The sequence below is a fragment of the Rhinolophus sinicus genome, chromosome 2 (genome assembly GCF_057876585.1).
Source record: "Rhinolophus sinicus isolate RSI-liver-muscle chromosome 2, RSI-T2T, whole genome shotgun sequence".
NCBI lineage: Eukaryota > Metazoa > Chordata > Mammalia > Chiroptera > Rhinolophidae > Rhinolophus > Rhinolophus sinicus.
This window is the reverse complement of record NC_142502.1, coordinates 62,435,926-62,463,718: the sequence shown is the minus strand read 5'-3', so window position 1 is coordinate 62,463,718 and position 27,793 is coordinate 62,435,926. Positions and strand designations below refer to the sequence as shown.

The 27,793-nt window shown below is 35.9% G+C and overlaps 1 protein-coding gene and 1 pseudogene across 2 annotated transcripts in view; one reads left to right on the top strand and one right to left on the bottom strand.

Moving 5' to 3' along the window:
* RNGTT (RNA guanylyltransferase and 5'-phosphatase) overlaps positions 1 to 27,793 on the bottom strand; it is a 241,250-nt gene that overhangs the window by 14,291 nt on the left and 199,166 nt on the right. The window lies entirely within an intron of this gene.
* LOC109453525 (large ribosomal subunit protein eL28 pseudogene) lies at positions 10,383 to 10,775 on the top strand (annotated as a pseudogene).

The following is a 27,793-nucleotide window of genomic DNA, read 5'->3' as shown; positions in this document are numbered from 1 at the left end:
TATTATATCCTGGACAAAGGCATTATGTAAATACTGAGTGGTAATAACACTGCTCAGAACCCTAAGGGGGGTTCTATTTTGTGTCTCTATGTACTCTTTGAATGATATTCACAATGGACCTATATAAATCTGCCTCATCAGTTCCAGGTATTGGGGATATAAAAAGCCATTCAGAAGATGTTGAAAGTTTGAAAATGATGATAATAAATTACCTGCATCAAGTGTCACACTTCCTAAATACCTTCCTTGAAAAAAATTTCTTTTCCAAAACATACCACAACTACCTTTCACAAAATCCAGTATTTTGGAGCTGATAGAAAGCTTGGAGATCATCAAATCAAATTCTTTTATTCTGAAATATTCAAGTACTAAAATGCAACCCCTATTATCTCTATTAATTACTGTATCTATATGTGTGTGAACATTCATGCATCGAGGAGGTATAAAAGCAGGGAAAGTAGCTAATTCATTATTTTAGTAACTTGTACTCAAAGCTAACTTAATATTTTTACCCAAGATATTTTCATAGGAGATATTTATTTTTTAAATTATTGGCTGAGATTTTTTTTTTTTTTTTTTTTTCCTTCATGGGGAGGAGAATGGGGGAGGAGTAACATTTATTAAAAACCTGTGCAGGGCACTTTACCTTAAGTTTAATGTAATATAGCTTTCTAAAACAGAAATGATACGAAATACAGGCTGCACATGAGCAAAAGAAACAAACAAAACCAAACAGCACCTGCCCTCATGTGCCATGGATTTGCTAATACTAGTCTGATTAAAAGAGGTCTGGAAAGAAGTTAGGAGGAACAAAGTGGGAGAAATCTCAAAAGTGCGTAGGGAAAAGATGTGGAGAAGACAAAGGAAGTTCTAAGTGTGCTAAGCCAGGTCTGTGAAACAGAGATAAAGTGCTTTTCAGGTGAGTAACATTCAACAAAGAAAGATTTCAGCGATGACTAGAGCTGGTTAACTGTTTAGTAGGCTCTAGTGATTCAAAAGTGTTTTCTGTCCTGGCAAGTGGTTTATCTGCTTTTATTTTCAAACTTGAAAAAAAAAGGATCTTTACAAAAACTTATGCATGTATGTAACATGCACAAAAATACTGGGTATTATCTAAAGATTTCTACATTCAGAAGTATCTGATTGCCCAATCTTTGAAAGATCAGAATTGTCACAGTTCACTTCTCCTGGAGATTTCATTTAGGACCAGATTAAATTTCTCATTTAGTTTCCTCCCTCCCTCCGCCCCCACACTTCCTTGGGTTTTTGTTCTAGTCCTGTCTTGGTAAGGATAGTGGGAATGTCTCCGAGTGGGAATAAAGAACAAAAATCAAAATTACATGGGCAAAATAATCCTCATAGCTTTGGATGTTGACCGCTCAACTGCTCTTATCAAGTCTTCAGAGAGTCTATTCTGAATAAGGTAGTTGTGGTTACCTATTAGGAATGAAATTATTTTCTGGGCTATAGTGATAAACTACTTGGAATTAAGTCTGAGGATAAATAAGGCAGGTGGCTTTACACTTTCCTGTAAAGAGTACTTAGCACAATCTTGGTGCTTAATACAAAAATAATATATCAGGTAAGAGGCAAGCTTGGCAGAAATGCTTTTAACTCATCGGTATTTTATGAGCTATTCTCACACCAGTGTGCCCCCCTCTAAAGTTTAGAGTCAGCTCAACTCTGATGACTACCAGACATCACTGTGTGAGTCTTTGAGGAGCCCTCTGCCTACCGATGCCGATGCCATGCGGTGCCTTTGCCAATTTTTAGGCCAGTGCACCTGCAACCCTGAGCTCCTTCGACTTCCACTGTCGCCACACACTTGCTATGTGAGGGTCTGCTCTAGCCCAATGACAGTACAGGAAGGGGGGTTTATTCAAAATTGGAGAACACTATGGCGTGTGGGAAAGTTAACAAGCTGAGAACGCTGTATCATTTGCTCTGTTTGCCAGCTGCCACAGAAGACACAGTGATCACCTCCTGGCACTGTTTTGTGCCCAGAGGGTCCAAACTATCACTGCTTTAACTGCCTGGGCACCACACATCAGATGTCACCACTATCATTTCCATTTTTGCTTTTGGAATACTCCAGGAACAAGAGCCCTTCAAATCCCACCATCTAATTGGTGTTAAATTTACGTATAGTCATGCTTCCCCCCACTTTGGTGTTAAATGGATAATCTAGTCTTTTCTGTCCTTAAGAAAGGGGAGGGGGTAAGTGCCTGCTTTAACTGTCACAGCCCGGAGTTTCACTAGCAGACCAAAGCTGTGTAGTCCCACTCCAGAGCCTGGTGATGGCACAGCAAACAGCTGGGTTTAACCGCAAATTAAATCATGAAATATGAACTCCAAGTGACACAGGTTGGCAATGGTTTGGCACGTTACAGGAAGTGGCACAGTGAACATTGGAGACTTAAAAAAAAAAATCTGACATGAAAAAAGGAAAAGTGGCTCATTCTTGGTTACATTCCTTTTGCTGGTTTTGTTTTTTAGCGACTTGGTTTTTGTGCTTAAATTACTTTTTAGAAACCAAAACGCAACAGTGAGAACAATTATGTTGATAACGCCAGGAAATTTGTTTGCTTTGTTAAATTGAGCTTCAAAAGCACGTCAATTGAACATACATTTGTGATCACAAGTAATGCCTATTCTTACATCCATTTAAAATGTTTACTTTATTACGGCTTATTACAAATGTGAGTCTGAAATGCAGCAGCATGGCTGCTCAATTTCCAGGCCCCAATTTTATGATAATCATATGAAATGTATTCATGTGTCAACAGAACTGCCTAACAATGCCACAAATGGGGTTGTTAGCAGCTCTGTCTTTCTGGTGCCACCCCCCCCCCCCCGCCCCCGCCCCTCCCTTCTGTGCTCCATAATAGTAAGAAACTGCTACAAGCAGAGAGCCCTTTGAGAATTTTAACTTAGTTTATAACATATACTATTTCGCTACACTTAGCTCAGTTTAATTGCTGCTATCTCAGAATACAGGTAAGCTCCTACAAGAAAACAGACTCTAAATACCCAAACACATCAGTGGGATAAACGAGTTCTGTTGCTTTATTTTATGGTTGGATTACCTTTTTAGGTAGCCTTCAGGTACCAAAGGAAATGAGACTGGAGAGTCCCTCTGCACTGATGTTCCCTACTGCACATGTGGTAAAAAGGTACCTGGAAGATACCTTCCGTCACCATGACATCTCACGAAGGAGTAAGGGAACACTTCTAATATATGGAGACACGACAACGGAAAATGGATAATGGGTCTAGAGGTGCCCCTCCCTCTCTAGTACTGGTGTCTCTGCAGCTCTCACAACTTCCTCGTTTTGGGGACAAGTAGCCCATATAACTGTCCAGTGTAGGGGTTGAGATCCCAAGCAACATTTTCTCAACTCGGCATTTTTTTGGAGGTTCTGTTACCTAGATGCCAGGCCATGTCATTTACAGGGTTTGTTTGCATGCAGTGGACCATCACCTTTTTAGGGGGAGGGACAAGCAAGTTCTGTCAGAAACCAAGGTCCTGTGCTAGTAAGCCATCTTTGTTTTTTTGCTTCAGGCTTTTGTTTTTACTCCTAGGACCACCTCTCTGAAATGATATCAGGTTTGTGAAAACGCTCAATCAATTTTTAAGACGACTCATTTTTTATACTCAACTACTTTAGAGAGAGAACCAAGTCCAGAATCTTGGCTGGAAGGGAGTATAAGAACTCACCTAGGTCAAGTCTCTTTTTAGACTGAAAACAATGAGGTTCACAAAAAGCCTACAATTCGTCCAAAGCACATGCCTCTTTGGGGTTAGAGTTATGAGGGCCCAGACCACTGGCATTTCAGTCCAGCACAGTGACTCCATACTCTACAAGAAATCCTTAATAAACAAAAGGCCAAAATTTTACTTGCAGTCATATAAGTTTCACCAAAGAAGACAAAAATGTACTCATATGACCCAGTTTATCTAATGCAAGAAAAATAGTTTATATCCTAACTTGCTACACAGACAGACAGACAGACAGACAGACACACACAAACACTCATAAAACAATTTATTTCCTTGCTTGCTGCACTTTGCTATTTTCTATTTTATTTCATTAAAACAAAAACAAAACTAGTGGAGACCCACTAAATTGCTTTCAAGACCAATTACCAAAGTCAGAAAAAAACCTCATAGAATATACAAAGAAGAATGGATTGATTTCAAGCAACTAGCAAGGAATAGGGGAGGCATTTCACCTTTGCTAGTCGTGAATTATATGAAAAATGGACGTGGACAACTCTCAGCTCAGGATGCCAAACTGGACCACACAGTGGCTCCTCCTGCCTTCCCTTCCCACACGTCACCTCTTCTCCCGGCGTGACCACCGTGAAGAGGCTCCCTCGGCCATGCCACCACGCTCACCCATCTCTTCTGTAGTCCCTTTGAAACAACATGCTGGCAGAGAAAGCGGATGCTCGACTTTAATAATTTCAAGTGACATTTTTCTCTAGAAAATTGAGCCTGTTTTGTCAGCTCCTGAAATACCGCATAATGTATTATTTTGGAGTATATTCCTTCCTCTGTTTACCATTCTCCTACCATAGATGGTAAGCTGCTTGAACAAATACAACAGGGCCTTTGTTTTATTCACTGCCACATCCCACTGAAGACGTAACAGGTGCCATAATATGTGTTGAAAATAAAACTTTGATGAATATTACACAAAGAAATTATAGAAATCACACCAGATTTCAGAACATTCCAGCCATTATTAAATGACTTTTGGCCCCTGGACTACCAGGCTGTCTTGCCCCACGCCACCGTACCTATGCTTCCCTCTGGATGGCAGGCACATCATCTTCTCCTCTCCTCTGCCTTGCCTCTTCTCTTTTATCAGCAGGGTCACCTTCTCTGGGAAACCCTCTCTGGTTCCACAGATCCTTATGCTTCTTTGACACACTCGTATAGTTCCCTACTGTTCCCTTATCTTGGAAAAACGCCCTATTGAATTGTCTCCAACTTGACAATAAAGCTCAAGCAAGATGAACTTTAATACAGTGCCTAGCATGGCGTATGTGCTCAATTAAAATTTCCACATGCATATGCATGAAAAGTTATGTACTCTGGACCTGAAAACAACAAAACCAAAATAGGAGAAGCCCAACCCAACCTCGTGTCACAATCATATGGGTAATTAGTAGTTAAATCAACCATAGCTTTCTGAGTAGAGGTCCCTTTAAATCATGCTGCCACATAAAATTAGGCTTCTCCTACCTTTGTGGATGTGGATATGATTTCTAATGAAAGAGGAAATAGGATATTAGCAATTTGGGAGAACTGAAGTGGTAAACCAGAAGGAGAAAGAAAGCAAGCAAACCATCTACCATGCATTTGTATGTCAGATGGGAAACAAGCACACAAAATCGTTATGGCATCCTACTACATCATATTCATTATAAACTAAGAATTTTCTGCTTTCTAAAATATGAAAGATAATTACTCATCCACTCAGCATTTATCAATATTGTTCGCAGTAAGAGAAAAGGTAAATGCATCATTCCCTTTTGTATCAAGTATCCAAATATAAGTGCCAGATAATATACACTGCAAATATGCAAATTTATAAATAAGCAATTTATTTATATAATAGCTCCACTGATAGTAACTCAAAGGTCTTTGTAAACATTAACCCTTCACATGCTTCCAAGCTAGTTTTACAAGATTCCTATTTTAAACAGTGACTTAGGACCCATGTAAATAAGAATGAATGCATAATAAGTTTCTGCCTTCCTGTCTGCCACTCTAAAATGAGCCTACATTTCCTTCTTAAAATAATTCTCGTCTGACTTACTTCACTTAGCATGATATTCTCAAGATGGAAAAAGTCGAGAACCATATGATTTCACTCATATGTGGGATATAAAGCTGAAAACAACAAATGAACAAAACAAACAAACAAAAACTCATAGACACAGACAAGTTTAGTGGTTACCAGAGGAAAGGGAAGAGGGGGAGAGAAAGAAAAGTGTAAAAGGCGTTAAAATATGGTGACAGAAGGAGAACTGACTCTGGGTGGTGAACACAAAATACAATATACAGATGATGTATTATAGAATTGTACACTTGAAACTTACATAATTTTATTAACCAATGTCACCTCAATAAATTTAATTAAAAATAATAGACTTAAAAACATAATTTACCATGAGAAAAATCTTAAGAAATATCTCCATCAAATTTCCCACCAACTCTGCAGACAGCAGAATTGGCAAATTGTCTCAAGAAATATGACTTGCCAAATTAGTTCAAAGTGGCCTCAATAAAAATATTCAATAGGACTGCACAAAGCTGAAAGGCTACAGACTGAGTAAAGACATAAAACACACCATTGGGAGTCTGCCCTGAGTGTACAAAGGGTTGGCTTCCAGTCTCCACTAATTTATCCTTTACTAATGATCCAACAGATGACTTAATGAATAGCCTACTAATAAGATCTAAATCCAAATTTAGAGGTTCTTTTGAATACCCATTAGGAAAAGTAATATAATGAAATAATTTTAGAGGAGATATTTTTGCAAAAAACATTGCAGGAAATAAAATATAACTTGAAAAAATATAAAAGATGAAGTCCTGATAAATATTTAATATGTAAGGGAAAATGGAAAAGCTGTAATCACCATGGAGGGAGAAATGATAGTAGACAGATTATCAGAATGGGATTTAAAATGAGACATTCCATTATATTTATATTATTATTATTAATAGTTCTCACCCTTTTTGAGAGGGGGGAGCACATATTACTATAGCAGGAGGTAGAATTTTGGAGGAAAGACACTTGAAAGATGAAAAAATATCTTACTGATTAATGTAGAACTGGGATTAAGTTTGAGTAGTTTGCTAGGCCCACTCTTTTTTCCATCCTTTTTCTCTATATTCACCCAGAAAAATCACAAAATGCCTAGATAAAGTAACAGGGAAGAAATAAATAGAAACCATAAATTCCTTTTTTGTTTTCTGTTTTGTTTGTATTTGTTTTCTGTGTCAGAGGGTGGGGGGGTGAGTGTGCATGTGCCTATAGTATGTATGTCTTTGTATGTGATGCATATGTACATCACATGTACTTTTTTCCTTCAGATTTTAAATACTAAATCCAGAGCTATTAGAAAGCATGTAGGAATCAGAGAGAGGAATAAGTCAAACCTTCCAATTGAGGTTAGGATAGGAACAAAAAGCTAATGTTTCATTTTTGAATCATCCAAGGCCTAGAAAGATGAACAACTCCTAGCCCTTAATGTGTGCGTGTGTGTGTGCGTGCGTGTGTGTGTGTGTGTGTGTGTGTGTGTGTGTGTTATCTGTGAGGTCAGAAAATGACAGATTCAGGAACCCTACATTCTTGATTATCAGTCCTGCAGTCTTTCCTTTATAAACTTTTATTTCAGCATTTGGATGTATGATTACTTTTACTTATAGCCTCCAGATCTGCAGATACAGGACTTGTGGTTTCTAGTACCTACCCTGGTATCTGAAAATGCATCATAGATTTAATCCTCTCCTGCTCTTTGGTACAGAAATAGGGGCACATTCTCATTTTTAAGAGCTATAGGTCATTTATACAACAAATATTTCTTCAACTTGTATGACTGTGTAGTCTGATGAATCAAAAGGGCCTCCTCTGACACCACCCAGGGGGAGGTAGGTGGAAGTATATTTGTATCAGAAAGAAGCCAACCACAAGTCTTTTATGATCAGGGCTCTCTCTAGCACCGGCCCTGCCATCTGACCACTGTCTCTGATATACATTGCTGAGCACCCACTTCATTTAAGAAAGCCAATATAGTCGCAGCCTCTAATAGACTTTATTCTGAATTCTGCTCTAAAAGGAAGGCTATTTTAGAGTAAGTTCAATTCATTATTGCTAAGTAATATACCACCCTTTGGTAAACTACCTCAAATTTATGAGGAGGAGGACATATATGTTACCATGAAGTCACAGACAGTGTTTACAAAATTCAGACAGCTAGTCATTGAAGGTTTCAAATTTACTTTCCCCTGACTCCAAAGCTCTTACCCATATAATCTGAATAAAATTCTCAAAGCATTTACTACTTTATTTGACTGAATATTTTAACCTTTGTTTTATAAATCCTTAATCATATATGACTGTATTTTAGTTTTGGTTTAAAAAAAAAAATAGAAAGGATCGTGGGTATGATTTAATAAAAAAATTACATTTTTAATTAAAAACAAAACTGTTTTAAGACAGAGACAAGAACCCCAAATTTCACAGCCAATTCAGAGCTCCTTCCAACATACCACACTGCTTCCTTTTTACTTCTTCACAGATAACTACGTAGCAAACAATTTAAGGGCAATTTTGTATAGTATCTTCCTCATTTTGCTAGATTATTGAGACAATTTAGGAAAGAATACTACAAGAGAATATACAGAATTTTTGAGGGGATAGACCTAGATTAAAATCCTGACCCCAGTGCTTCTGATACATACGTGTCACACTCCACGCTTTACAATCTTATGGCTCTATGACGCAATGCTCTACGCTAGGCAACGTGTAAGCTAAGTGACCGGAGCACAGTCGGATCTCCAGATGGCTGCTACTGGGATTGAATGAGGGAACCTATGCAAGCTATTTGGCAGACATCAGAGAGGCAACTCTTCTAGTCTGCTTTCCTATTTCTTCCTGGGGTAATTTTGCACTCCGTTTATGTAGGAAAGTATGATAATGTATTACATAAACAAAAGAATTTTTCTTCCATTCCATTTCCTTCAACTTCCATCTTAAACAAGAAAACAAAACTAAATAAAGTGAAGAAACGAAACCTTATGTGGTTCATGCTTACTTATTCAATATATACTTTAGCATAAAACTATTATGGCATAGCTTGGAAAAGGCTGGCTATTCCATGAGGCTATTTATGCATTAAAACCAAAGTAAAGCCTGGCTTTGAAACAAACTACCTTGGACTCAAAATGTCTCCTTAAATTGGAACTCTGTCACAGCTATGAACGCCTGAGCACAGCATATCCATACACCCCAGGTGTATCAAGTTTTAAGCAGCCCACTTCCCTACAACAAATATTCAAAAAAAAACCATACCCATGATTTTAGTTATTTGCTTGCTTAGTTTCTCATGTCACAATCTCTCACATGAAAGAAAAACATAAAAAGAAAGTACATCTGAAGATCGTAATGATCTGGATCCCAAGATAGGGCGCCTATTTGTAAAAGCTTATTAAATGCTTTGGGGGAGGATGATGGGGTAGAAGGAAACACCATTTTTCACAATGACTTTTATAAGCTTAGCATAGTGCTAGGTGCTTTATCCACACTATTTGTACAATTCATACAATTTTTCTAAGCAGCAGACATTGTCATTCCCATTTTATTGATGAAAAACCAAAGTATATCCACCAAGTTACATAAATTGGATGAGAATCCCACCAGGTTTGTCTAGTTCTAAAGTCTATCCTAAGCTTCAGGGATTAGTTTGCTTTCCAGTTGAATGGCAAATCATCTTCATGCATTTTAAAAGATTCATGAAAAAATTTCCATAAAGATTTCTAAAAACTAATTATGAAAGTTAATCCCACACCCCATAAAGGGCATAAACATGTCTCACACACCAGCCTGCCACATTTCTCACAATTAAATCTAAGCAAAAAAAGCACAAGGACCAAAACAAACTAAAAAACTGAAGGGTTCTATTCTTTTGGATAAGATATACTTTTTCTCTCATCTGCTAAATTCCTCTATTGGTTACATAGCATGAGCAATTTTTCTCACAGGAAATCTCTTGTATTTATAGCAAGCTAATTACTCTCTAGAAGTGATTGTCAAATATACGTAGATGGTTTTAGGATTCAATTTTGTCAAAAGCTGGAAAATTAATTCATGCCTCATCCCATACAAGCCTTATGTTTTAAGAGATTAAAAGCCACTGCAAAGACCTATTACTAGGGAATTTCTGAAGAGTACCCTTAACCACAAAAAAGCCACTAATCTACTTTAAGGGGGGATGATATAATCTATGAGACAGTTTGTTTGCTATGATAAATGCAATGTTCCACCTAACTGTGAAGGAAATATCTGTGTATTAGAAAGCACAGTTTTATGTTTTAAAGTTTAAACCAAAAAATAAAACTTACATCTTAATCATGAATGTACTGTATTAAAACATAAAAACAAAAGATAACAGCAAATAAAATGTTCGCTAATTTTCTTTTCTTTACTAAATCAGATACATACTCGGTAGGTATATTGACTGAGATGTTTACACTGGTTTCTACCAGTTAAGCAGAGGCACTTTCCCATCCTTACAGATGTTTTTAATATATACTTTTCTTGCTCTTTCTGTCTCCGGCTGCTGCAACGAGAGGAGCTATCGCCATGTCCACACATTTGCAATAGATGGTCGTGTGCAACTGCTCCAGCTTCCTGATCAAAAGGAACAAGTACCGAGCCCAATAATCTGAAGGCCCGCAACACCTTCCGCTCCAAAAGGCTGATTTCCTATAAGACGGTGGGCGTGGAGCCATGGGCCCATGGCAAAGCTGTGGTGGTTGTCATGAAGCGTAGAGCCGGCCAGCGAAAGCCAGCCACCTCCTACGTGTGGACCACCATCAACAAGAATGCTTGGGCCACTCTCAGCAGCAGCCAGCACATGACCCGCAAGAACAAGTACCACCCGAACCATCTGCAGAGCCAGCGCCAATCTTCGTAGCCAGGAGCCCGAGACAGATGCTGCAGAGGAAGTGGGCTCGCCCCACCAAGAGCTCCTGAGCACTGCCCCCCCCCAAAGCAATAAATTATAAAGTGTCAGCTGACTTTCTCAAAGACACACACACACACACACTTTTCTCAAAATCTACAATATGATATTTAGTATGCAATAACTGTTTTCTCTCAAGGGGGACATGTAAGCAACATTTTGAAAATTTCAATTTGTTGAAATACATAGCCGTCTGTGAGCTTCTCATTTTGTATCAGCAAAAGTGAATGGTGCTCCTTTTGCTACTGTCAAACAAAATCATTTAAAATGATTACCCATTTTGATTCTTTTTAATTTTTTTTCAGTTGAGTATGGTAATACATTTTAAAAATGATGTCAAAGATGCCACTTTACTACAGCAAAATATTAAAGCAGACATTTGGTGGAATGAACATACGGTGTATCCCTGAAGAATATGGGGAACATTTTTTAATTTAGAGGAGGTGACATCTATTTCTTAATCTGTATTGTGTACCCCCTAAAGCGTGTGACACTGTTACAAGAAATGTCTCCAGCAGTTATAAGGCTTTTGTGTAAGCATCCATAAAAAGTTTAATAGGTTTCCAAGACTACTCATTAACATACACAGCACCTATTATCCATATACTTCAGTGTGAGACACACACTTTCTCACTTCAAGCATGGAAAGTTTCAGTGGTAAGTAAAGATCTACAGAGGTAAAATCTTAGAAGATAATATGAATGCAGGCAAATATAAGATTCTACAGGCAGTATATGATTATTTGTCAAGTAAGTGACACAAATCATACATCACATCCTGGAAGAAAGGATTCCTCCTTTCCAGAAATTGGCTCATACCGCCCTTATAGTTCTTACTGTACTATTCTTTGCTTTTTTGCTGTTTGTATACATATTTTAAGTTCTTGGAGAGGAAAGATTTTGTTTTTCATCTCTGAATCCTACCACAGTACTGAAAAATACCTAGCACTTGGGGCCTGCTCAGTACACATTTGACTACCTGAGGAAATGAACCACTGAAGATTGTGACAAAGGTGATGCAGACAGCAGGCACACGGAGGGCCAGGCACCGCCCGCAGCGCTTCAGGTGCATTAGCCAACTTACTGTTACTTTTCTCTGGGTGTCCCCACTTTACAAATGAGGAAACTGAGGACACAGAGAGAACAAAGAGCTTGCCCCCACTCACCTAACTCCTTCACCCCCCGCAACTCTTGTCTTAAAAGTGACTCAAGACAGAGGTCCTCCGTGACCCATTAAACAGGGCTAGCTACCCTTGTCATCCACACAAATAAGCCCTTCGTTTCCCTGTCATTACAGGCATCACCGCTGAAGAGCTGATTCAATCAGCAGAACTGCACATTACACAGCAAGCTCCATGAAAACAGGGACAATCTCAGGCTCACTCACCATTCTAATCCCAGTGTCTATCAAAGCACTCGGCACATAACAGGAGCTTAAGGAACATACGTTTGATGTGGCAGGTATTCATTAAATGTTCTTTTAAGGAAAAAATAACAAAAATGAGTGAATCTGAGGTGATGTTGAAACAGTCAATGTAATTGTCCAGGAGGCATTTGAAAATTCAAAACTGAGATTTAAGAGAAGAATGAGGATTTAAAGGTCAAGATTTGAGAGTTATCTACAGACAATTATTCCACAGTTATAAATGACCATGACAATGCTTTGGCATTTATGACTGACCCATTTCTGAATACATATTATTTGTCTATTCAGGAGAACTCCATAGTATGTTTAAGTCGTAAGCCCCTAAAATAAAAATTCAGAAAGGGTGCTCATTAACTGTAAGATAGATGAAGCCATTCTTTAAGAGTTTCCTCTTAATATATTGCTTTTATGACAGTGCCTGGAATCTGCCATTAGCATGTGTCAAGTTGGGTAGAAAAGCTCCTGGTTTATATTAAATCTACACTGTGTTTTCTTTAAGATGGCCCTGGTGTGGCTGAAATATACCGCCACCATCATTATATACCATAAGCACTCAGATATTACAGATGAGCTGTGGTAGTGTAGAGACAGAGCTAAACTTTTCTCAATCTGCAGATGGACTTAAAAGAGGAATACAGATTGTAAGTCACACTGTACTGCTACTGCTAGACAGAAGTGAAAATTCTTGTAAGGCACTGACTGACAAAATAGAAAGCAGAACTGGCTCAGTCATTTTGCTCAAGAATCTTGAAGATACGTACGTGCCAAGTTACATTGGGAAAAGTATTTTTAAAAGTTTCAAACCTGTTGTACATCACTTGGTATAGCTGTGAACGGCAGTGACAGAGACGTCAGCTACGGCCACAGTGAAGAAAGGGAGACTGAGTAACGGCAGCAGGCTTACTGAAGAAAAGAAAACCACTGCAAATGAAAGAACATTCTTTCTGAGCATAATGGCTGACGCTTTTTGCCTTCTTGGCTATATCCACGCATACCCAGCCAGTAAGTAGAACCACATTCAAATATTTAGTGTCACAAGAGCAATGAATATAATTAAAAGAAAAAAGGGTTAGTCTGCAGGTCCTTTCAATAAACAACAACTACACTGGTGTAGTACTGTCTTAAGGACAACACAGAAGAATTAGCACCCTCTCATTTGAAAAAAGGAAAACCAGGAATGCAATGTCAGTGAATGAAAGTACTATACTTTCTCAGGAGGACGTGGCAACACCTTTAGGCCTACCGGTCAAAACTTATGGATATCTATGTAACTGGGTGCAAATGACGGCACCTGATTTAACAAGTTTAATTACTTGATTTTCCCTATAAATTTTGATACTTCTTAAGCTATTGGCAGAAAAAATAGAAGCAATGAGAAAGGAATTGCCAGACTTTGAGAAATGATAGCTGACAGAAAATCACCAACCACAAAAACACAGTAATCTTGGGCCACTTTCTGAGGCAGTAATTGGCTTAGCTTAAGACACATTAACAATTCCCGTCACTTTATTAAAACACAGGCAAAGAGCCTAAGATAATACTCAAAATAAAAGTTATAGAAGTTACAGAACACATAAGAAGGTGGGGCTACTTCCAATATAGCAAAGAAAAAGATTAACATAAATGCTTGTTTTAAAAAGCTTCATGGGAAATATTCCATCAACTAATGATGCTACTACTGGGTAACTGAAGGCTTTACTGTCTTGCATTTCTATAAAGCTGGTTCTTTTCAATGCACTGTTGTATGAGCTGACTCCTTTGAAATACTTCATCAACATTCTTGAATGAAAGATTTAAGTCAGCAATATTTATACAAAAACAGTGCTGTAAGAACAAAGAGAGTGGGCCTAGGGAGTCAGAAAATCCTGGGTTCCAACCTCAATTATTAATATATTATTTATTGGCTGCATGACCACGTGGCAAGTTACTGAATCTCTCTGTGTCTCAATTTTCTCATCTGTAAATATAAATAATAATTACTTTATAAGACTGCTATACATATTAGGAGGGGTGATATACCCTGGGCACATAATATGTGCTCAATAAAAATAATTTCTTGTTTTTTATAAAAATACCTTTTTTTTACACCTAGTACAATTAAAATCATGTTATAATTCTATTTATGCCAGAGCTAAGTTTTTAAAAATTATCATTGATCTTAACACAAACATCTAATTTTGAAAATAACGTCAAAAGTTATTATTTCCAAAAGGAAGAATATACATCCAACCAGAAATATGCAAATCTATTATCGGGTAGTATATCACTAGAGTACAGGTTTTGCCTTCCAGATTACCATGTAGAAACACTGAAAGAAGTGCTTAGCAAAAATGGTACACTACAGGAGCTAGATTTTTATATTTATGTATTACTTATTAATAATTATTTATTTTTAACTCAATAATAGACTCCTGATGCTATGTTTCTAAAGTCACAATTTTGAAAGTAACTCTTTGAAGAAGCTATGACTGCAACAACAAAAAGTAGGGAAAAGGGTGTAATAAAAATTTATTTCTCACAATAAAAATCTGCATTGAACAAACTTGTACCAATCAATCCGCTTCTTTCCAGAATACAATTCTCCTGTGAAAAAGAGGCTTAACCTCTCAAGAAACACACACACAAAGATGAAAATAACTGAAATAACAACTATGAAAAGGCAGGCTCTTCTGTGACTTGAATTGTCAGATTTAAAGATATAACTAGCCACATTAAGAAAGGTTCTGTAGTGCAGTCATTTCCTGTCACAAACTATAGTTCAGCTTGAGCAGCAACAGAATGTCAGAAAAAACAAATAGAAACATTAATTTGAACTATTTTTATATTAGTTCCACTTCTTTGTTTCTCTCAGAAACAAACACTTCAAATAATATGAAGAAACCACAAAAATCTTTTACTACCTGACAGTTACGACTTTAGGAATCTAGGACTCTTGCTATTGTCCACACCAATGACCATTATTATTAGTTTCTTTAGCCGGGGCCTGAAGAGGCCATCTAAAATAATGATTTGAAGCATCAAGAAAATGTCGGTTCTTTATGTCAAGCTTGGTTCTTACCTAAAATTTTGATGTTTCTCTAAAAAGGTTGTTAGGGCTCCCCCACCCCACTTCCAACTTAGAAATTCTTAAAGTGATCTGTACAGTTTTGCTGTTGGTATGGTGTTTTGTTTTGTTTTTTTAATTTTGTAAGACTAATTTACCTCTTCAACCGTATCTCCTATTACTTCCTTACATAAACCTTTCTCTTATACCCAAGGCAAGTCTTTCAGCTCCACACTTTACATTTTCTATTTTCCTAAAACACCTGTCGTCTTCTATCCCTACAGAGGGTAAACAGAGAAAGACTGTCCGTCTGTCTGTCTGTCTGTCTGTCTGTCTATCTATCTCTACCCCTCTCTCTCTATCCTCCATATGTTTCTTTCTTTCTCTCTCTCTCTCTCTCTCTCTCTCTCTCTCTCTCTCTCTCACACACACACACACACACACACACACACAACCTACTGTTAACCCAACTGGTAGGACAGTGCAGTTCTTACTTCCTTTGTGAATCCTACCTCAACTGCCCCAGTCTATAGTTCTCCTCAGCTTTTGACATTTATAGATAATGCCAAGCATTTGACACATTGTATCCTACCTTGTTTGTTAAATACCGTTTTACAGAGACTTCTTCCATTTCTCCAAATTAGATTATAAATAAGTTGGGAACATATCAAATATATTATTAATTTTTATATCCCCAGTCTCCACCAAAATACCTTGTACATATATACTTAATGGGTTTTGTGTGTGTTCTTTTGACTAGCAGGTAAGTGTGATATATATAATGGACAAGAGAATCGTATGTATAGTCAGGGGAATAAGGAATTATGTTAGAGAAGAGTTGAAGTTAGGGGAAAAAAGGGTATAATGAGATGGGAAACGCTGAGGGAAGGAAATTTACACTTGCTGTAATGGGCAACAGGAAGCCACTGTTGGTGATAATTTAAAAATGAAAACAACAAACTAATGTAGGGGAAACTTATGAAAGGTTCTGAAGGCCCTAAATAGGAAACTGAATTTATGCTAGAGAAAGTAAAGATGCCTAAAATAGAGACTATCAAGGGGTGGAAGGTTTTGAGGAGAAAAGGAATATAGACGTCTCTCAAGTCACTCAGAAGAGGTAGATGTTCACTGTCTTAGCCAACAGAACAGAACAGAACTGAAGCAGAGATCAGGCCTCAAGGTAGGTGGGTCTTTTAAAGACATTTGAAACACTGCCAAGAACACATGAAATTCAAAAGAACGGGCTTGTTTTTATTTTTTCTCCCAAACTGTAATTTTTCATCGTTTTATTGAGTTAATAAATCATTTAGGACAGTAAACGTTTTTCAAAATCATCATCAGACTAAAGATTTTATTTCTCATGAATAAGAATGACTCCTACAGGAGCCTGGAAGTCTATGTCAATAGAATACAACAGCATGGAAGAGTTCATCACTACAAGTAACTTACCAATACAGTTTCTCCCCGTTCCTTACGTGGCTCCATTCCACTCCAGACATCTCCCCTGTGTAACATCCAATGACCTACATCATGCATGTGTTACCTTATCTCATTCATGGTTTTTCTAAACCATAATCACCCTGAGAACACCTCCTTGCTTATTCTCACAATCACTGCCTTTTACATCATCCAATTACCCTTGTGCTATGCAACCAACCTACTCATCCTGAAACTTAAAAAACATCTGTTCCCTTTCCTTGCAATTCTGCTACAATTCTTTTTGCAGCTCAAATCAGCCCTGAGTCATCAAAATGCCTCCAAGATACACTGATCTTGAAAAACATTAAAATGTTTTAAATCCAGCTCTGCTCACAAAGCATACTCAACTTTGAGCCAGAAAATGAGAAACTGTTTTTCACTGTACCTAGCAAAACTGCCACACCTGGTTGGAAATAAAAATCTTGCAAATTATATTTGCAAGATTGAGATATATTTGCAAATCTTGAGATATTATATTAACCTTTTCTTTCTGAGCTGATCAGAGCACTCAAAATACTCAGATGATTTGTTTATATACTTGATTTCCTACTAGGTGGTTCTTAAAGAACTAATGTGGATTTCTAGGGACTGTTTCAAATTAAAAACCATACAGTACTTTCACCCAAATCTCTTGGGTATTAAATAACAAAGGTAAAATAAAAAGCATTTAGTACAAAAAGGAAAAGAACAAGTAGGGCTGGCCCTTCTAAAACATGATGGCTGAGGAGAAATATATGACACAATAAACTTCAAAATAGATGCTTTGGGAACAAAAAGGAAAACACTTCATAACTATACCAGAAATGTTGTAATTAGAAGCCTTTTAATATCTCAGAGGTTCACAAATGTTCCCAGTACAAGAACTCTCAGCTCTTGCTATTAACAACTAATGAACATAAACATTCAACAATGACTAAATAAGTAGCAGAGGTGAGATTATAAACTTGGAGTTCTTTATACTCCCATGTCTTTTTATGTAAACAAAACATTAAGACTCTCTATCTTAATCCTGTGGTGGAACCCATTTCCTTTGGTCAAGTCATTTAGTCCAATCAGTGTCTTAACCAGTAGTATATCAAACACAGGGATAATTTTAGCCTGCTGTACAAGCAGAACTCAGAAGGGCTTCAAGGACTATAATAATATACTGTATATATAATGTGTGTTCACTGCTAATACTTCAACTGTTACCAGATGTAAGTCTTAGCAGAAAACTTACTTAAAAGTACTTTAACATCAGAGACAACATGTTATTTTAGCAGCTGAATGATCACTTCTGAAGCTATTTCGTGGGTATCAGAAATGCCCTGATCTGGTAACACTGTAGAAAGAATTTAAATATTAATATTTAAAATATTTTAGTAAAACTGTAAATATCTAAATGTATCTCAATGCTGACTTACATTTACAATATTAAACATATTTCATTACACTTAAGCATAATTTATGAATTTCGTGACCTACAAACTTGTCATTTTTACTTACTGGCAAACAATTCTATAGATGATGAAATCTGGGAATACGGGGCGAAAAAATATTTGCTCACTATTTAGAGAAAAAAATGTTTTTAGGAGATTGGTTAGGTTTACTTGACTATATCTTTTTATTCCTGTTTTGGAAAATTAAAGCTCCTTCTTAACCATGCCCCACAATATTTATTTATGACAGGGTACCACTCACTGCAGCAGTGCCAAACTTCTGAAGGTGATGAAGGTAGCAACTTTCCTACTTCTGATTACAGATACTGGCAGCATTTATGGGTTTGTATACCTAGTCTCAGAGTCTCAGAGTTTCTTACTGCTCTTGAAGAGTCAACAATGAGAACAGTAGTCTGGCGCTTTCCTAACTGCCTGAATCACCGCCACTGAATACTTTGAAACGGGTCTTTTCTGTTGTCTCTGCAATTGGGGAAGGGTGTTTTTGAAACTTTATTGGGCAAGAGGACAAGTGAATATTCCTTCATAACTGACTATTTACTGGAGAAATTATTTTTCTCCTTTTATGGGAATAAAATATATATAACTTCTAGATGTCTAATATAAATCTAGATCAGAAACTGGCATTATTTGTCAGAAACATGACTTCAGCAAGTCATTTTAGATATGATCTTTTATATTTACATGGTTATCAGTGCCTTTGAAATTCAAGTCAGAGAACTACTTCTTTTTGGAAGTAAAATATTGGTAGGAAAAAACACAACAGGATAAGAAGCACCATGTTATTTCCTTCCACCAGAATAGGAGGGTCACTGAATTATAAATACCTTGGTAGGCATGATACCATTTATTCTTTTGAGAACATCACAAAATTACAAGAAAGAATTGTTTATTCTTTTTCTTTCCAAACAATGTTTAACAAAAACTCAGCTTGGTATGATAAATCTAGTTTAAAAACAAAAACAAAACTAGAATATGCTAAAATAATTTCTAATGTCTAGCTCAAGAGAGATGGAAAGTTATTGGAATTCCCAGCTAAGAACAACACTAACTTTCTTAATTGGAAATTAATTTGAGGACTATATTTAAAATGTTCTCAGAATAATATATTCACAAAATCTACATTTCAAATAAAGTTACTGATGTTAATAATAACTTACAACCACAATATTAAATTAGAAAATAAAATTGATTTATATAACCTCAAAGATATCCCAACTCGAGATATAAGAGATTAGAAAATAAAATTTTAAGGCAGTAAATATGTATGTAATTAGAAACAGAGTTTTAAATATTTTTATAAACTTCATGGTAAATACTTAATGATTAAAAAAAAATACAAGCTCACAGACACAAAGAACAGATTGGTGGGGGCTGGGGGTGGGCAAAATGGGTAAAGGTGGTCAAAGGTACAAACTTCCAGGTATAAAATAAGTAAGTCCTGGGGATGTGATGTACAGCATGGTGACTGTAGTTAACAACACTGTATTGCATATTTGAAAGTTGCTAAAGTGGATTTTTAAACGTTCTCATCACGAGAAAGAAATTTTTTTAACTGTAATGTGACAGATGTGAACTAGATTTATTGTGATGATCATTTCACATTGTACACAAATACGGAATCGTTATGTTGTAGTACACTTGAAACTAATATAATGTTATATGTCAATTATACCTCAATTTAAAAAAATAACACTTACTTTCCTAGGCATTCTCCAATAATAATGTTATCAAATATTTACTTAGTGCTTTTATGTCTCAGTCACAAGCCACAGCTCAGCTTCGATGGAGCTTATAACCTTAAGTTTTCTAAGAACATGAAGATAATACTGCAACTGAAACATGTGTGACTATAGGCCGTAGTGTTACCCAATTCTGGCAGTAATATTCCCAAAAGCACCTTGGTAAAAATGGCAGGAGAACCACTACTACAGAATACTTTTCAGAAACCTAGTCTGCAATCATTATGTGACTTGTTAGTAAACAGTGCATGGAAGTTACAATATGGGCTCACATAAGAGCCCAGCAGTGACCCTGAAGCACTCTGTCACCAAATGTGCAGGATAAAAAGTCAGAAATTTAGTAGCTATCGCATAGAAGTAGGGTGACTTTTGGCTTCTATGAGGTTTTGTTTTTTGAAGTTTCTTTTATTTTTTGAATTTGTATTCAACAAATTCAATATCCAACCCTATTACTGCAACATGATACACTGAAAATTTGCCTCTTCATTTACAGTACAGAAAATTTATCCATTCATTGTTCAATGACTATAACACGCAAATCTACATTTGATTCCATTGCTTTCTCTCAATTTCTCACTCACCTCCATTTCTTTCTGTTTTTTCATCTAGTGGAGAGCTTACCTTATTTTTTTCTCTACCCTTAAAATACACGGAATCATTTCGAAGGCAGAGTAGGCGTAGAAGGCTCCCTTCTGTTCTTGAGAATTAGGATTTTTTTTGAAACAGAAAATAGCTTTACTTGGCTCCATAAAACATCTTAATTCATTTCTCATTTATCTTTTCCTATACTTTCCTGCTCCTTCTTCCCAGCAACTATGACATCTCATCGTTTTCTTCCCTTCCAAAGTCACTTCAAAGTCACTTCAACTCGGGTGGGAAAGCTTCCACTATCATCTGCATTGTGTAACTGTGGCATTGTCCTGCCAGAAGCATATGGCAGCATTAGCTGGACAAGTACTACCCTGCAGCAACGTCAGCCAAATGGAGTCACGACCCATTTTCCAACAGAGAAGTTAATTTAGTGGGTTGAGACTAGCATTTAAAATCCAAATCAACAGAAACACAGAACAGAAAAACAGAACAGAACTGAAAATATAGCTATTGCATCACACTTATTTTGAAGTTTCGGTTTACACTGCATGTGTTTAAATACATGCGTGTGTATGTGTACTGGGTCTTCATGGAAATCCATTTCTTACATTCCTACAGGTCATGGTCAAAAGTAGGAAAGCTACTAGGTTGGTGCAAAAGTAATTGCGGTTTTCACAATTATTTTTAACCTTTTAAACCGCAATTACTTTTGCACCAACCTAATGGAATCTGTTCTAGGAACCTCATCTTTATTTGATGTAATACTTCAGATATTTTAGAGATTTAAAAATGGATGTTAAATAATTTCTTTTAGTAAAAACTGTTGATCTAATAAACCACACATTTTCTAAAAAATCATCAGTCTGTAAACAAACCAAATCAGTTTTCCTAGTTTTTTCAGTATTTCATAATAGTGGCACTCCAAATAAATACTTTACCTTTAAATTTAATTTACCCTAAAAATTAAAATTGACAAGTTATTAGCCATCTCAAAAAATTTTGAATTAATAAAAATCAATTTGAGCGCAATACACCTTGAAGGAAAAATATTCTTTTTAAACAGAAAAAAGTCTGAGGGATAGTCTGATTTTCTAATATGATTTCAAAAACAAAGAAATCATTATTTATCTGCATTTATTGCATATGCATATGAATACAAACACCAATCTTATATTTCCTTGGCTGTAAAGAGATTTTTAAAAATTCAAGCTCAGAAAGCTTAGAGTATAAGACTGTGACCAACGGCACACAATCCCTCAGCAGGTACAGAGCTAGATTCCGACGCAGAGAATAATTTAGCTATACAGTAGTCCCCCCTTATCTGTCAACCACTGTCTGAAAATATTAAATGGAAAATTCCAGAAATAAACAATTCATAAATTTTAAATTGCACGCTGTTCTGAGTAGCATGATGAAATCTCAAAACTTCCTGCTCTGTCGTGCCCAGGACCTGAATCACACCTTTGTCCAGTGTAGCCACTCTGTATATGCGATCTGTCCTTTAGTTACTTGGCAATAGTTATCTGATAGATAATCAGTGCTTGTACTCAATGCTTACTCATGTAAGCATTTTATCATTTCATATCAATCATATCAAGAAGAAGGGTGAGTACAGTACAAAAAGATATTTTGAGAGAGACCACATTCACATAACTTTTATTATAGTATACGATTGTAATTGTTCTATTTTATTACTTATTATTGTTAAACTCTTACTGTACCTCATTTATAAATTAAACTTTATCATAGGTATGCATGTCTAGGGAAAAAAACATAGTATATATAGGTTCAGTACTACCCATGGTTTCTGGCATTTTCTGAGGGTGTGGGAACATATCCCCTGTGGATAAGAGGGCACTACTGTACTGACTATAAAGAATAATGATTATATTCCTTACTTTTCACATATGGTTGCTGCATGGAATTCGTAGCTAAAATACCTAGCTGTTCTGCAGTGTCAAAGTGGAAACTGTGTAACTAAGTCTCACTGGTCTCACACACTTCTTTGGCTGTCAAAACTGGAAGACGCAACTAATACCAAGCCTGCGGGGAGGGACAGCCTTGTGGCCTTGAGACTTTCTGTATAACAACCCTTGAGTTGATTAAAAGTGATGTTGACAAGCTTCAGTCCTTCTTGGTTTTATGGATTTGGGCTGCTAAGTGAGCCTCCAGAACAAGAAACCTATGAGAATAGCATTAAGATTTTTACTAGACTAAGAAATGCTCTAGAAAACAAAGCAGAATAATGGGTCTAAAATATAAACTATTGCTTAAACTTGAACATATCTACAAAAATAAACTATGAATAATAGGAGATATATACACACACAATCAAGATAAAGGTATTATTTAAAGATATACAGAAACACCCCCCTCCAAAATAAGGTACTACTGAGAAAACTTCTGACATCTTGAAAGCATACAAATAAGAATTAAGCATTTTTTATTTTAATCAAAACTTCCCTTTGTAATTTCAAAGACTGCATATAAAGGTATAATAAATCATATCTCTTAAGAAAACCCTAAGTCACATATATCCCAGTACATTTAGAAACAATATATCTCAATAAAGTTAAAAGAAGTTAGTCTTGAATGAGGGTGAAATCTGCTTCATTTATAGCATAAAACAATAGCTAAGGATATGTGAGAGAATTTCTTTTTTACTTTGTACAATGCATTATAAAATTACCAGTGTTTTATTTAGTTTATTATAGTTTAGGATAAAAGAAGAGGATAATCATGCATGTTTAAAATCAAGTTCTTTAGATGACAAATTACTCCTGAAAACAACTTGAGAAAACATATGCATATTTTATTCACTTCTTAGGGTTCTTAATTTGGGATCTTAAATGCACTTCGGTGGGGTCCATGAACCCTCTGAAATTTTAAGTGTGTGTGTGTGTGTGTGTGTGTGTGTAAATTTTTCTATGGAAAGAGTCCATAGCTTTCATAGCATTCTCAAAAGGATCAATGGTCTGAGAATAGAACTGTTGCCTTGGGTGAAAGTTACATGTAAAAGGACTGAACTTACTTTAAAAAAAAAAAGAACCATCCCAATGACGTATAGGAGATGTTAAGAGATAGAAGGTAAGTTGGAATAACTTCCCCTAAAAATAATGAAACCTGAAACTAGCATGAAGATTTACTAGTCTAAAACTATAATTACGAGTAAGTCCCATGTTTGTACATTTTTGTGTCTTTATCTGGGGCTTAGATAGAAAACTAAAACTAAAAGCTGGACAATAATGGAAGTGTGTGCATGCGTCAGCAGAATGGTTATAATGACTCATGTTATATATGGATAGTACAGATACCTATTGTCATGCTATAGCAAATTCCTGAAGTCATTTAACATTTGTTCAAATATCTATTACCCATTTTTTTTTCTTTTTCTCTTCCTGATCTTTATAAAAAGCTCCTTTTTAAAAATACAATTGCAAAAGTTCTCTTTAACAAACAGAGCTTCTAACACCAAGCCACTCACATTTAGTCCTGTGATGTTAATGCATGAGAATTCCTTTTCCTAAATATTCAAGTGAACAATTTCCTATCTTGATTTATAAAAAAATTCAACAACCAATATGCCTTAAGAAAAGCAAAGCAGTTTCTATTTATTAAAGGTTATATCTAATGTCTAAGGCACACGACATAGTAGCATTACATTCAGTTTAATGGGAGAAAAATGAACATTAACAAATAGTGGATCCAAAAGAAGTCAGGTGCAAGGCAGGCAAGGAAATGAACCTTGAATTTCTAGCCTAATCTAAAGCATTTAAACTATGATTTTTAAATTGTCCTCCAATTAACTTATAAGTATCTAATTAGATAGGGATCTATACAGCATTTTCATAAGAACCATAGGAATTATGAAAGAACTTCAATAATCAATAGGATTAGAAATGTGTATGAGAGAAACCTTTGTCACAGCAACATCAAAGGAAAAAGATGCTGTAAAATGATGGACATTTTTCTACTGAGTTGATTATCCAGGCATAAAGGGTAGAAGAAGGATTGACCTCTGTCACTGGGCTTGTTAGGAAACGCCTGGATGAAGAAAATGTTATGGTAATGAGTCATGTGAGTGATGGAGGAATTACCCTCATACATACACTTAGACTGTTTTTGAAACATGTATAAAACATACTTGTGTGCACACGTACACACAAACACACATTCTACCCTTCCCTATATATATCAGGTAAATCTCTCACTTTCAGTTATTTCAGCTCTAATAAGGAGAAACAGGATTTTCCAAACCAATGGACAGAAAAAAAAATTAGGCTTTCAGACATGTTCCTGCTGAAACTTATTAGGATTCCTGGCTATATGTTGAATTCGGTGAACAGGATAGTGAGGGAGGTTTATAAACAGACTCTTTTCAGCTCCACTCATATTCCAGGAATATTAAAAATACATGAAAAAAATGTACCCGAATGCTTGCCATTATTAAGGAATCAGAAAAGAACAAGAGAGTCCACGACTTAAAATCCTGATGACGGACTTTTGAGAGTGTTTTAAGTTAAATTAATGGTAGTATTTAAAGAGGTGCTGATGCTAATATAACTAAGATTTTTCATTTAAAAATGTCAACAATGTGACTAAACCCCTCAGTATTAAATATCCTGAATGTCCTATTCAGGCTGTCTATTCTGAACAATTCTTGGTTTTCAAAGCATAAAAATGTATGTCGTAAGTACAATGGAAAGGAATGTAAACTCATAGCCCTCAAATGAATAGGAGAAAAATAACTCATGGAGACAAGAAACAAATGAGAAGTCAGAAAACTAAACAAAAAACAAAAAGCAATTTTACAGGCCTGTCAAAAAACATTAACAAAAAGTTATAATAACAAAGAAAAAGATGATCTCAAACCTTCCTTTTTATTAACTACCTTGAACATACATATTATTCTATTTCTTACAAGAAGGCCTAGATGAAATCTATGATCAAACCTCAACTAATATTACTATAAAAACAATTTTTTAACATTAGTTTATTATTATTATTATTATTTTAAGTGTGTTTTTCCAGGACCCATCAGCTACAAGTCAAGTAGTTGTTTCAATCTAGTTGTGGAGGGTGCAGCTCAGTGGCCCATGTGGGAATCAAACGGGCAACTTTGTTGTTAAGAGCACCGCACTCTAACCAACTGAGCTAACTGGCCACCCCTGTAAAAACAAGTTTTGAAGAAAGACTAAATGCATTCCCTCTGAGATCAGGAACAAGGCAAAGATGTCTGTTCTCACCAGTTCTATTCAACTCTGTACTGTAGGTTTCAGCCAGTAAAGCAAGAAAAAGCAAGAAAAGGAATCCAGATCAGAATGAAGAAGGAAAACTGTCTTTATTAGATGACATAATCATTTATGTAGAAAACCCTATGAAATCTACCAAAAACTAATAACTGAGTATAGTAAAACTGTAGGATTCAAAGTAAACACATAAAAATTTAATCATCTTTTTATTTACTGGCAATGAATCAAAAATTGAAAGAAAATACTTTTATAATAGGATCACAATATAAAATATTTACAGGTAAATTTATTTTAAAATGTCCAAGACCAATACACTGAAAAAACAAAGACTGCTGAGAGAAATTACAGATCTAAATAAATAGAAATATATGTGTCTTCATGAACTGAAGATTCAATAGTGTTAAGATGTCATTTCTCCTCCAATTGATTTATAGATTCAACATGATCCAAACCAAAATTCCAACAAGCTTTTTTATTGAAATTGACAAGATGATTCTAAACTTCACATGGAAATTAAAGGAACCTAGATTAGCCAAAACAACTTTGAAAAAGAACAAAGTTGGAGGGTTTGCACTACCTGTCTCCATTACTTATAAAGCTACAATAATCAAGATAGTGGTGGTACTGGTGGAAGGATAGTCACATAGGTCCGTGGAATAAAACAGAGCCCAGAAATAGCCCAGAAAATCTTTTATTGATTTTCAATAAAGATGCAAAGGCAACTCAATGGTGGAAAAGTAGTCTTTTAACAAATGGTTTTAGAACAACTGGATATTCATGTGCCCCCAAAAGAGGTGGGTAGAAGGGAAGGACACTCCTCTATACCTTAAAACTTGAATCATATAGACAAAATTAACTCAAATGGATTATAAACCTAATCGTGAAACGTAAAACTACATAAAGATTCTAGAAGAATACATACGAGAAAAATCTTTGTGACTTTAGATCAGCACCAAAAGCATGAACCATGAAAAGAAAAAACTAATAAACTTTATTTCATCAATATTAAGAACTTCTGCTCTGTAAGGACCCTGTTAAGAAAATGAAAAGACAAGCCATAGCTGGGCATAAATATCTGAAAATCACATATCGGATGAAGGAATTAGCAGAAGATAAAAAGAATGCTCAAAACTCAACAGTAAGAAAACAAAAATCTCAGTTAAAAATGGCAAGATATGAATACACACTTCACTAGGAATGTACAGATGGCAAATAAACACATGAGAAGATACTCAATCATTACAGAAATGCGAATTAAAACTACAATGAAATACCACTACATATCTATAAGAATGGCTAAACTAAAAAAGCCTGACCATGCCAAATGTTGATGAGCATGTGGGAGAACTGGCATCTTACACCCTGCTGGTGGAAAATACTTTGGGAGTTTCTTAGAAGTGAAACATACGACTGCCATTTAACTCAGCCATTCCCATCTTAGGTATTTACCCAAGAGAAATGAAACTATATATCCATACAGAGATTTATATACAAATGTTCACATCAGCTTTATTTGGAACAGCCAAATACCATACAATGGAATACTACTCAGCAATAAAAAAGAATGAACTATCGATAAGTACAACAACGTGGATGAATCTCAAAATAATTATGTTGAGGGAAAGAAGCCGAGACGGGGTGGGGGTCAGAATACTGTATGATTCCATTTATGTAAAATTCTAGAAAATGCAAATTAATCTATAATGAGATCAGCGGTCACCTGAGTACTAGAACGGATAAAGGAAAGGTGGGGATGAGAGTGATTTCAAAGTGGCACAGGGAAACTTTGGGGTGATGGTTTCATTACCTTGATTGTAGTGATGGTTTCAGAAGCGCAAGCATGTCAAAATTTATCAAATTGTGTACTTTATATATGTATAGTTTATTGTATGTAATTACACCTCAATAAAGCTGTCAAAAAATTTTAATGGCAAAAGGGGTAATCTGAAACGTTAATCTATGGCTCTAAATTGTACTATTCTTAACTAATCACTGAAGTACTTTGGTCAAAGTGAACTCTACTATGTATGAGCAAGAATATTAAAATAATTCTTTATAAAA